Source organism: Rhinolophus ferrumequinum (genome assembly GCF_004115265.2).
Source record: "Rhinolophus ferrumequinum isolate MPI-CBG mRhiFer1 chromosome 15 unlocalized genomic scaffold, mRhiFer1_v1.p scaffold_54_arrow_ctg1_1, whole genome shotgun sequence".
NCBI lineage: Eukaryota > Metazoa > Chordata > Mammalia > Chiroptera > Rhinolophidae > Rhinolophus > Rhinolophus ferrumequinum.
In genome coordinates, this window is record NW_022680357.1 from 4,409,145 (window position 1) to 4,419,202 (window position 10,058).

General features: G+C 52.8%; 1 long non-coding RNA gene across 1 annotated transcript; it reads left to right on the forward strand.

The window, feature by feature from the left end:
- Positions 1-3,667: 3,667 nt before the first annotated feature.
- LOC117019483 (uncharacterized) lies at positions 3,668-6,457 on the forward strand. Its single transcript, XR_004422499.1, has 4 exons — positions 3,668-3,819; positions 5,148-5,229; positions 5,941-6,042; positions 6,261-6,457. It is a non-coding gene; the product is annotated as an uncharacterized LOC117019483 (long non-coding RNA).
- The last annotated feature ends 3,601 nt before the right edge of the window (positions 6,458-10,058 follow it).

Sequence of the window (10,058 nt, forward strand, 5' to 3'; positions counted from 1 at the left end):
TGAGATATGGTTTTCCCCTTATAGAAGTTTACAGTCTGGTTAAGCTAAACAGCATGGGTAAAGCCATACATTCTGAACAGTACATGCTAGGTTTCAGTTTCCCCATCTGCTAAGTGGAGCAATTAAACATGTATGACAATTAGAAAATTATGCTTGGCATGAATAGGAAACTACAAACGCCTTTCCCCCAGGATTCTTTAGTCCTAGGACTCCTCCTTCAGAGAGCATATGCCCGTCATATGATCTTGGTCACTCTTGGAAGCGGTACCACCAGCTTGTGGAGAGTTTTCTCATGGCTCTAGCAGACGCCCTTTTTCCGAATGCACTCCTCCCGTCCTTCCCATCTGGATAAGTGGCACTGTCATCCAAGCCAGAAAGCTGGCACCTGGCCCCACTTGGTTTCCCTACCCAGTTAGCCCTGGAGTCTTATAACACGGCTTCTACAGCCTTTCTCTCACGCTGCACTCTGTCCTCCCAGCTGCTGCTGTCCGAACCCGGGCCTGGACTCCAGCGACAGCCTCCTCTCCGGCTCCTGGGCTCCGGGCTTTGCCTCCAGTCTTCATGGGGCCTCCAGAATATTTTAAAATTTTGCTTCGATGCTTTCTTTGTATCTTACAGGGTAGTGGGTTGAACAGTAGCCCCCAAAAACTTCGTGCCTGTTCAGAATCTCAAAATGTGACCTTGGGCTTTGCAGATAAAATGAGTTAAGGATCTCCAGATGAGATCATCATGAATTGGACCCTATATCCAATGACTGGTGTCCATATGGAGTAAGAAGAGGAGAGGACACTCAGAGACACACAGGAAGAAGGCCTCGAAAGATGGAGGCAGAGAGTGGAGTGATTCGGCCACAAGCTAAGGAATGCCAGGAACCACCAGAAACCAGAAGAGGCAGGAAGGATCCTCCCCTGGAGCTTCTGGAGGGAGCATTGCCCTGCAACACCCTGATTTTGGACTTCTGGTGCCCAGAACTGGGAGAGAATGAATTCCTGTTGTTTGAAGCCACCCAGTTTGTGGTCCTTTGTTATGGCAGCCCCAGGACACTAATACATATAGGTAAGCCATGTTCATTGTGGAAAATATGAGAAAATGCAGATAAGTGAACAGAAAAGGAAGTAAACAAAAGAAAATAAAAACCATACACAGGCAATTCCACCTCCCAGAGACAACCACTATTTAACAGTTTTGTGTCTGTCTCATTAGAGTAATATTTCTAAAACTCAAACTTCTAAAGTGCTCAAACCTCTCCCAAATGCCGTCAGGATAAAATGTAAAACTCTTTAATTGGGCCTCCTACAATATGGCCTTTTTGTCAGCTCTTTTCCTGCCACTCTCAGAATGCAGGTTCACACCTGCCTTTGCTTGTTCTTTGGGGACAGGCTTGGCCTCTGCCTTCAACCTCGGGTTCCGTGGCCTTGTCACAGCACCCCACAGTGGAAGCACTGCTCCTCTGGAACGGATGGACGCCACTGGACCAGTGGAGCCTGTGAAGCAGAACTGGTGCTGGTGACCCCATTTTCACCCCTTGATTCCTGGAACCGGAAATCCAGGAGCTGCTGTAATGAAGGGTCTCTGGTCCCGCTCCCCGCATAAGAACGCAGGATATGGTGAGGCCAAAAAGGAACACCCACGGAGCCATAGATAGGGGAGTCAAACGGCTACATTCTCGCTGGTGGCTGACTGGGTTGGAGATACAGGAAACAGGAGCCGCAACCTGCCGACCGCTTCCCTGCCAACCAACCAACCTTTTGCCAGTGTAGCCACGGCAGTTATAACAGTGGCTAATGGCTAATCAGTAACAGCTGATGGCCAACTAGTCACAGCTGATGGCCATCTACTCCCCAAGCCAGCACCTTTCCACGTGAGGCCGAGAGTCTGGAAACTGCTCTCTGGGGCTCTGTCTCCACAGCTGCCATTCCACGGAGGCAAGACAGAGCATAAGCAAACAAATAAATAGGCAATTACCAATCATGGGAGCAGTTGGCGCATATAAGTGGTGGCGCAGTCTGGTAAAGGAGCCCACCCCCTATCTCTAGAAGGAGACCAAACCCTGGTGGAAGAGCAGCTCCCAGGGCTGATGCTATAGTGCCCTCGGCTGGCTGGCAGCCTGTGAGGGTTTCCAATGTCACCTTTTTATCTGAAGGCCTGGCCCCTGCCCACCCCTTCCCACAGGCCTGCAAGCAGGGTCCTGGCCAGGCCTGGTAGCCTCCAAGCCCTGTGTGGCATCAGCACAGGTGGGGCAGGGTACACGGCAAGCAGAGCATTTGCCCCCAAAGAAGCCTCGGATTGAGCTCCTGGAGGATGCCCATTTTTCTGTGCCCAGGAAGGAGCCCAATAAGGGAAGGCCTTCCCTCAGGCAACAGGGACTGTCCCCAGTCTGTGCCTTTGCAGATGTTACCTCCTTTGCCACATGCAGAGATCTTTGTGCAGCCCCGGCCCAGGTGGGCACTGCCCTCCCCTCTCCTTCATTCTCCTGGTGGATGCTCTCTGTAACGTAGGGTATTCTAGAACTTTTAAAGCACTAACATTATTTTCTCAGGATTGTTTATTTAATCTCTTAGGAGAGGTTAGCAGTCGAAGTTTTATTTCAGATGAATTATGACTGCCAGCCTTGGCACTTTTTATTTTAAAATACTGGGGGCGGAGGGGGCGGGAACTGCTGAAAAGTGAAAGATCAATCACTTGAAAATTATAAAATATGAAGTGGCGATGCCCCAACCGGCTGGACCCCTCAGCCCACAGAGCAGAGCGTCCCCCCACTCCCCCCAGAGCTTCTGTGGGAGCTGCTTGCTGGAGGGGCCACAGAGCACTGTGTGGGCTAAAGCTCCAACAGAGACATTCATGCAAGCGGAGTGTTGACATAACTTTGTAATACAAAAAAAGTGGAAAAAACCTAAATCCCTATCTATAGGGATATTAGTTAAATTAACTGTAGACTAACCATGCATTAAAAGAGGAACTCTGTACTCTCGTGGTTCTCAAAGCACGAGTCAGGCAGGCTACATTCTCAGCAAAGGAAGGAAGGAAGGAAGGTAGGTAGGGATACAGAGATGGTGGATGGTGGATGGTGGCGAATGTGTAGTTGACAGATGGTGAGGCTGAGTGGCATTTTGCATGTGTCAGGGACCCTAGCCCCTCCTGACCCTCCCCTGCCAGATCTGTCTCCAGGAAGCTCAGGTCCCCTCCTGCTGGCCTTCCCCAGGATGCCCCGTGGTCACTGCCCTCCCAGGCCTAAGTGTCATCTCCTCCAGGAAGTCTCCCAGCACTGAAGGCTCCCAGCTGTGAGCTCCCAGGGTGGCCTTCTGCCAAAAATGTTGGCTCCAGGGATTATGAGTATGGGGTGGGGGCTGCAGACTTGGGTGGGGGGACTGGACACAGGCTGGACCTGAAGGTGTATTTACACAAGGAACTCAGGGTCCTCTTCAAATGGCTCAGAATTGTAGAGTCTTTGTTCTGACTCCCTGCTGCTCCCTGGCACCGGGGCTTCACCTACATTCCTTCTCTACCAGCCACCTGGAAGCCTGCCCAGGTGCTGGTACTCTGTCTCCCTCACCCTGCTGTCCTTAATTGTTTCATAAAAAGTTATATTTTAACTGGTTTTCCTTCAGAGCAAGTGAAAGAGAAAGCAAATGAACCAAATCACAATAACATCAGGAAAATGTCACGTGATTTCAGTGAAACTCCTGCTATTCTAAGAAGCTGTATTTGGTGTACAGTGGGGAGGAGCAAGGAAACAAACTCTCCAGTCTGTTTCCTAGTCTGGCTCAGTCGGACAGCGTCTGAAGGAGCTCAAGCAGAGAACTTGGTCTGCTCCCCAAGGTGAGAGTTGGGTGACTGGCAGGGAGACCGGGACGGTGGGGGTTAGAGGAGGGGGTGGAGAGCTGCTCCACCAAAATGTGGGGTTCCAACAGGAGGTTCATTATCTGCAATGGCGCAGCTGGCTTAGCCTCAGAGAATGGAGTCCTCAGCCAAGGGAGGCCTAGGAATAATAGGGAAATGATTTGCATACAGAAATCAGATCTTCCTTCTAGAAGGGGCAACAAGGAACAAAGGGTGAGGCCCATGGTCAGCTGGGACATCTGGCCTTGGAATGTGTGCCTTTGAATTTGCTGAGGGGTGGTCAGGGAGTGTCAGTGGGTCGAGGGCCCCAGCTACTCCTTTCTCTGCACTGAGAAATCCCTGGGGTGGCCCAGCCCCCTACCCCACTGTCACCTGCCAAAGTACCATCCCTCTCAGGTCCTCCCCAGAGCAGGTTCTCACAGCAGGTCCTGCTGGGACAGAGTTGGAGGGGGTCGGGGGGTGGTATCAGGATTCTGAGCAACCAGACACAATAGCCTGGTGGACAAGGAATTGGGGGCAGGGGGCTGCTGGTGGATATCCCATATGACCAAAGGAACAGAGGAGAGGGGGCCCAAGGGCCAAGCCTAGGGCTGCAAGATATGGGTAGCAGCGGGAGGGGGCTGAAGAGGAAAGGGCTGGGCTTGTAGCCACAGGAGCTCCCCCAGAGGACAGTTTCCCCAGGTGGTTCTGGAGACAGGAAGCCATGAGGGCTGACCCCTTGGGAAGTGGTCACTGTCCATAGGCCCTAAGGGACCCTGGGAGGAGTCCAACAGACCTGTAGTCTGAAGGGGCGAGGACCAGAGCAGGACAGCACTGGCTGAGCAGGGTGAGGTGGGTCAGGCTGACCTCCCTCCTCTCAGCTCCGGCCATCTGCTGTCACCTCCCCTCCAGGCCTGGCAGAGCAAGAATGAGGAAACAGTGGAGAACAGCCTCTGTGAGGGTCCCTGGTGTTTTCAGGCCTGGGGGCAGTAAGGGGCCCTGTGGCAAGGGGCTAGGGAAGGTGGCCTCGGCAGGGCTGGGGATCCTGGAGTCAGTGGGCCCTCAGCCCAGTCCCGAGGGGAAGGTGAGCTCTTCCTCCAGGCCTTCATAGGCAACTCTGAGCCTGAGGCAGAGTGGGGCCCTGGGACCTCTACAGCCCCCCGGGAGAATGGGCACAGGCAGCGCTGCAGGCTCCAGGGCAATCAAGACTGGGTTTCTTGTCCAGGAAACCCCTCCAGGCAGGGTTCCTGTGCAATTGGGACCTGGCCTTGGCATTCGAGGGGGAATGGGTGTATGTGGAAAGGTGACTTGGGGTGTCCTCCCCACAGGGGGGAGTTCTGATACCTTGAGAAGATGACTGCAAAAGAAGTAGGGTCCGCGCTTGCCTTCTCACTCTCCTACTCCGTCATGGTGAGAGTCAAGATCAAACCCCCACCCCCGCACCCCCCCCCACGCCCGTGGCAATCAGCCAGGCCTGGCAACACCCAGCCACAGCTACTGAGACGGAAACAGGACACTGGTGATGTCCCGCCATTGACAGGGTGCACCCAGGATGACCAAAATCTTCAGAGGCCTCTGCGCTGAGCCCCCAGGACACCTGGGATGGGGCAGGAATTCCCTGGGGACTCAAGGGACTCTCCCTCCCCCCAGCCTTCATTCCCTACTGAGGGTCCAAGGCCTGGCCAGAGCCATGCTGGGAGAATCAGCAGGACCCCATCCCCCAGAGCCTGGAGGCCCCTCTGCAGCGTGCCCGGCTCACCGGCCAGTTTTGCTCCAGGTGTCTCCATATGTCCACCTGCTTTCTCCTGCCAGCCCAGGGGGTGGAGGGTGCCCATGACCTGTGAGGAGGCAAGGCCCAAAGGGGTCATGGGACCACCCCGGGGGCCACCAGTTGCTCACTGCAGAGGGTAGAGCAGGGCCAGCATCAGCCTTGGAGCCCATTCTTCCCACTGAGCTCCGTGGGACTGGGCCATCTCGAGTGTCCCTGTATTTTCTCTGGTTTCTGCTCCCACCCCCCCATCAGCCTGGGACCCTGAGCCCCACAGTCCCTTCATTCTCTCCATCCTGTGGGGTCAGCCTGGGGTCACTGAGGTCACGCTGGCCCATTTTTCCTCCATGTAGAAAATGTCTCTGCATGCAGGAGCCACTGGGGCTGCAGTGTGGCCCTGTGTTGCTCTGGGCTGCGTTGCTATCCTCGCTGTCACCTTCCTCGTCAACAATAAGGTCAGAGCATGGCTTGGATGGTGGGGGTAGGGAGTGCTCATGAGTAAGAGGGAGGCCTGGAAATGGCTTGGGGGAGATGCAGCAGGGTGGAGACGGTAGTGGGGGCCTCCATTAGCCTGGAGGCCTGGCAGCCCCTCCCCACTGGCTGCCCTACCCTCCTCCTGTCATCGTGGTATCAGCTCTGGACACTGCATGACCCCGCCCCGCTTCTCTTGCAGATGAAAAATAAACAGAAATAGTAAAATGTGTTCACAGGAATCCTCTACAGTCCTCCCCTCACCGTGGACATGGGAGGCCCCACCTTCCTGGGGAACATTGTGAAGCAACGTGGTACACACGGTTTATATTTTGGGTGTGAATGAAGTCAACTTTTGGGCAAAATAAAAACTGACCTGAAGCTAATGAAAAAAATTAATTGAATACACATTTATTTATTGAGTGCATACTGTGTGCCAGACTCTTGCAGAACCGAGCCCTGAATCCCAGGATTCTGGGTCCTTTGAGAACAAGCGCCTCCAGTCCTGGGGCCTTCCCACCCAAACCCCCGTCAACCCTGGCCCTTCCCAGGGTTGCCTGGCCTGGTCCATCTATCTCTCAGATCTAGAGCGGCTCTTCTGGGGCCTCCTCAGGGTCTGAAGAGGGAAAATCAACTCTGTTTCTCATCTACAACACTCACAGCCACGTACCAACACTTCTGACAACAGATGCGTGGGATTTTCCACACCAAGCAATTTTCCATTTCTCTGTCGACATCAGCCGGGTTTGCTCTGCTTTAGCTCAATTCTGACACTAACAGGAGTAATCAGAGACCCCAGAGATTAAGGGCTCAGTCCCACAAAACTGCCCCCACCTCAGACGCCAATTTCAGGTAGTAGGTCCCTGGTTACCCACAAACTTTTATCCTACTCGGCTACAGATCAGGGGTTTCCACAACCCCTCCTTGGGTTCAGTAATTGCTAGAAGGGCTCACAGAACCCAGGAAAATAGTTCATTTACTAGATCACCCATTTATTATAAAGGCTACAACTCAGGAACCACCAGATAGAAGAGATGCACAGGGCAAGGTGTGGAGGGAGGGGCAAGGAGTTTCCATGTCCTCTCCAGGTGCCACCCTCTCCATGTGTCACCAATCTGGATGCTCTCTGAGTCCCACAGTTCGATTTTTATGGAGGCTTCGTTCCATAGGCTCCATTAATCATTAACCCAATTTCCAGCCCCTCCCCCCTCCCCAGAGGATGAGGCTCTAAGTTCCTTGTTTAATCAAGCTTTGGTCTTTCTGGTGACCAGCCCCCATCCGGGAGCCAACACAGCATCACCACATTAGAACAAGAGACACTCCTGTCACCCAAGAAACTTCAAGGGATTTAGGAGCCCTATGTCAGGGTCTGGGGCCAAAGATCAAATATTAGAAAAAAAGATGCTCCTAGCACCTCTATTACTGAGGAAGTCACAGGGGTTTTAGGGCTCTGCATCAGGAACCCCAGGCAGAGACCAAATACGTATTTCTTATCGTGTCACAGGGCCTCATACCAGTGCGCCTCCTCAGCCCGGAAAACCAGTCGCCAGCATATTCACTAGATGGGGTCCCTGAGGTTTCCCCCTTCCTGGTGCCCTTGACCTAAAAGGAGGCGAGTGAGACCTCCAGCATGGTCAAGACCACTGTCCCCTTCACCTGGTGATCTCTTTTCCAGTTGTCACAGCTTCTGTCATTTTTAGTTCATAAGACAGTCCAATGACACCCACACGCACACCGGCCTCGGAGAAAACCCAATCCTCCAGACACAGCGAATCTAGCAGTCTCCAGTTCTCTGTGCTTGCCAGGTGGGATGACCTCCAGCCCCGGGTCAGCGGTGCTCTCCACTATCTATCCCCTCTGCCCAGATGGGCTATGACAAGGGGGTCAGCCATGTCACCTGCATCCGAAGTAGTGGGAAAATTTAAGGTAGAATAAAGGGCTGGCTTGGGACTGCCCTACGTGGAGGCAGTGGGCCTGGGGAAGCTGGGACGGCTGACGTGGAGCAGGCGAGCGCTCTGTGCGATGGGCGTGAGGAGCACATCAGGATTTCTCTGTTGGTCCTGAGTTGGAAGCAGGGGCAAGAAACAGAGAAGCCATGGTCAACGGCAGAGTCCTGCCCAAATGGGCCAATTACTGCAGAGACTGTAGTCTGGCTTCCTGGGACAGTGGTTGCAAGAACTAGAGTCAGAGTTCTCTTGTCATATGGTCTGGCCACTTTCTCTTACCATATTCCCACCCATCCCATTCTTAACGACGAACCCAGCGTCTAGATGTCTGGAGTCCCTTTCCCCTGGCCTGCTGCTGTCCTTTCAGTGCTCAAGTCACACCTGAGCACATAGCAGGGGTTCATAGGGACTAGTGGGGTACATGGGGTCCAAAATGCTGGACACAGGGCTGCCAAGTCACCTCCAGGCTATGGCCCCAACAGCTGTGCTGTTTTCTAGAACACTCAACTCTCCCAGCAGCATTCACCTGTAAGCCTGAAAAAGAATTGTACTTAAAGTCCAAGGTGAAAATATAAAAATTGCCTCAGGTTGGGCCAGGGTCAGCCAAGAAAAGGGACATGAGGTGGAGTCTGCAGCCAAAAGGGGACACAGGCCCCTGCGGTGAGTAAGGGGAAAAACAGGAAATGGAGGGAGAGGCTGGGCTGAGGGTGGGATGAGACCCAAGCCTGAGAGGGCAAAGTTAGGTGTGCCTGGAGGACAGAGACCGAGTATCCAGCTGCCTCTGTGGCATGTGCCTCCTTGAACTTCTCTTTCCATTATTAATTGTTTTCCAATGATGCTATTTCACAGCTGACATCCCTCTCAGAAGAAGCTGAGAGGCCTAGGCTGCTAAAGCAAAGACTGACCCTGGGCCTGGGGCACAAGGCTCGAAGGTGGGCACACTGCCTGGGCTCCTGTGAGGGTGGCCAACCTGCTGTGGTCCCCTACCTCTCATCGCCCACCCCACCACCTCTCAGGCACTGCCCTGCCAGCTCCCCCAGTATTCCTCCTTGCTCCATTCCCCAGAAGTGAATCCACAATAAATTATCAGCCATGGCAACACCAGGCCTGCTGGGTACCCCAAGGACCACAGAGGAATTTACATAAACATAGTTATGGGATCACAGCCATAGCGGTGACACTTGGCCATCCACTGCCCATGCTGGGCAGAAACAAGCACCTGGCAGCGTAGGTGAGCATTACAGAGCCAGTTCAAATCCCAGTTCTGCAACTTACTGTGTAACCTTGGGCAAGATACTTAACCTCTCTGGGCCTGTCTGTACAAGGAAAATCACAACACAGCTCCCTCATGGGCCACTGGGAAAATGTAATGAGGTCCTAGATCTGTCTTAGTATAGAACAGGCAGAGGACAAGCACTGCCTGGCCCCTTCCCTGTCTTCCCACATGACTTGATCCCCCTACCCCAACACCATCCCACTATGGAGGCACCATCTCACTCTCCGGCAGTGCAAGGACTTGTGTTTGTTTTGTTCCCAACGCAGGTGGCTCCATAAACGTTAGGAATAAATGAATCAATGGATGAATGAATGAGATTAGATGAGTTACCTATTGCTGCCATAAATTAGCACAAACTTAGTGACTTAAGAAAACATAAATTTATGATCTTGCAGTTCTGTGGCTAGGGGAAGGGAGGAATGGGAACAATTGCTTATTTGGTACAGAGTTTCCTTTTGGGGTGGTGAAAAAGTTTTGGAAACAGACAGTGGTGATGGTTGAACAACATTGTGAATATAACTAGTGCCACTGAATCATACACTTTAATATGGTTGGAATAGCAAAAGGACTCTCCTTAATTTTGTGTGTGTAGGTCTTAGTAGCAGTGTAACAGACAGATGAAATCTCATTTTGCCAGAAGTGTCAATCCTGTAAACATGTCACACTGTAAAGTAAAAGCACAATCTTTCTATCCCATCACCCCCAATTACACTCCTCATTTCTGGTGGACTGGACCTTGTCCCTCCAGATGTTTTCAGTACAAAGGTAGTCCAAATAG